This window comes from Hyperolius riggenbachi, chromosome 8 (assembly GCF_040937935.1).
Source record: "Hyperolius riggenbachi isolate aHypRig1 chromosome 8, aHypRig1.pri, whole genome shotgun sequence".
Classification (NCBI taxonomy): Eukaryota; Metazoa; Chordata; class Amphibia; order Anura; family Hyperoliidae; genus Hyperolius; species Hyperolius riggenbachi.
In genome coordinates, this window is record NC_090653.1 from 28,968,989 (window position 1) to 28,971,821 (window position 2,833).

Below are 2,833 nucleotides of genomic sequence, written 5' to 3' on the forward strand. Positions count from 1 at the left end.
TTCAGTTTTACATCCATCGCTAATTTTTAGCCCATAACTAATATAATAATATGCCCTCTTGACATACATTTTTTTTATTCCCTGAAGTCAGTAGATGTAATTTTACTATTTGGCCACAAGATGTCCCTGCTGAGCAAATCATATGTAGTGTATAAGTACGCTACATAGGAAACAATGTATTGCTACATTGTAACTAGGGAAGTGACACAGGCTTCAATGGAAGCCAGCGATTACGGTGTCCTGGGGGAAGATTAATGAATGGGAACTTTGTTCCCATTCATAAATATAACGATCGGCAGCAGAAATCATCGGCGGAAGGAAGCGCGGTGGCTCTATTTAAGAATGGCTGTAGCTGTAATGGCTGTAGCAGCTGCCGCTGCAGACGTGAGGCTCATGTCCGCGCGGCATAAATGGTTAAATGACAAAACCTCTCTACAGCTGTAAAGGGATGTTGGATAACAGATGCACAAACAATAAGTTAAGTACCACACACACACTCAAATGTCAACCGAGATATGCTGGTCAAAAAAATGATAACTAGAAGTCACATCTTGATTTATTTACAGGGCAGTTTTCACTGGTCTCCCTTCTCCCCATTGCAGGATTACCATAGACCACTCAATCAAGCTAATAATGAACTTGTGTGGAGTTCAAGGAGGTGGTCAGATGCATACAGAACAAAATGTGAAAGGGACCATCAGCTTGATGCATGAAGTAGCGGGAAAATGTACCGCATGCACACACAGCGTGCAGTCCTGTCATCCTAGCGTGTGACTGTAACTGCTACGTGAGGAGCTCTTAGGGCAACCGCGGTACTCCAGTAGCGCAGCCTCTACTACGGTAATTACCATAGTAGCGGATGTGCTGCAAGTGCATCGCTAGCACACGCTACCCTAACAGGACCACGTAGTGTGTGCGCACGGTAGTATTTACCGCTACTTCATGCATCAAAATTCTTGTTTGAAACTCACATGAAGCCAGTGGATGCATATAATGCCTCCAAATAACATGTATTGTTGGTTCCACATATGCACAGATACGTTGGCCTGCCACTGAGGTGTGGCAAAGACAGTACCAATCAGGATATACATCAAATAAGGGGACCAGGAAAAAAAGGGGTATAGACAACATTTTAGGATATTGTCTATAAATATGTTAAAATAACAGTGGTAAAATCACAAAATATCATTTATAAGAATGAAAACAAAAATATAGTTACAATCGTAATAAGCATAGTAAGACATTGGTAAATATTACCGATATTTTACTACAAATACACCTAACCTTACTCTCACACAGAACCCTCCCTCTACCAATGCCTAAGCCTCTAACCCCCCTGGTGGTGCCTAACCCTCTAACCCCCCTGGTGGTGTCTAACCCTAAGACCACCCCGGTGGTTCCTAATCCTAAAACCCCCTTTCCTTACGCCTAACCCTAAAACCCCCTTCCTGACGCCTAACCCTAAAACCCCCTTCCTGACGCCTAACACCAAAACCCCCTTCCTGACGCCTAACCCTAAAACCCACTTTCTCTGCTGCAAATAACGTAAATACAAAAAGCAATACAATTCTATAGAGGGTTCAAAACAATAATTTACAATATTATAATTCTCAAAACTAATTTCAAAAATTATATTTAATAAAACACTAATTCTCAAAATGAAAAAGTTTGATTGAATGGGCCCGGCGACCGCAATTTATTGGGCACCTAAATTTCTTCTTTGGTGCCCAATAGCCAATATTTTGCATTAGTTCCTATGAGGCACCCAAATAATCCATTATCCCCAGGTGCTCAAATTTCCAGATTTCCCCATTCAGGGGCCTCTACAATAGTGATAGATGCCATTGCATCCTACATACAATTAGGGATGGCCAGTGAGATGCAACTAATTTTCGAGGGGATGCAGGATTATGCTAACTAATTTTGCACACAAATTTATGCAGTTTGAAAATGAACCAATCAAATCTTACCTCAGCAGGATTTAATTGGTTCATTTTCAAGCTGCATACATTTTCATACAAAATGTGCATAATACTGCATCAACTAGAAATTATTTCCTTCTCATTGACCACAATGAATATGAGTGTATCTACAACTGGACACATGCTGAAAAAAAAACAAGTATTGTTATTATTATTCAATTAGATATGTGCCCAATCATGGATGCACTCATTGTATATGAAAGATGGAGCTGCATTCACCACTAGTCCAAAGACACCTTAACCTCCCTGGCGGTAAGCCAGAGCTGTGCTCAGGCTAGCCGCCAGGAGCTCTATGCAGAGTATAGCATGCAGCCGGAGCTTTATTTCACCTCCCGGGGGATCCAGACGTCAGTAGCCATTCTCCTTCCTGTCCTCAGAGGCTCTGAATCACTCTGGTGAAATCGACGTCAGTGACCTCACTACAGAGTTACAGCACCACCCAGAGGACGGAGGGAAAATTTCAGTGCTGGAGCCCAGGGAGGTAAGTGAGAGCTGGGGCTGCTGCTGGCTTTCTGACGGCATGATTTCTTCCTGATTTTAGGGTCTGAAGCGTGTAGAAAAGACCCTAAAATCTGGAAACAATCATACCGCCAGGGAGCTTAAAGAGTACTTGAAGTATAAAAGACAGAGCCTGTCATGACAGGTTCTGTCTTATTTATGCAGGATTAGGGATCTCAGGGTTCATTATCTGATTGGACGAAATTCATCGAGTTAGAAATGTGGCTGTAGTGTTTTTTATTTCTAATTTCTGCCAATGCTCTAGCTACCCCCATCTGTGTTTGTGTTACCCCCCCCCCACGTAGGCAGCCACGGAATAAAGGGTGGCCACTGAGCTGGGGGTGGGCTGCGAC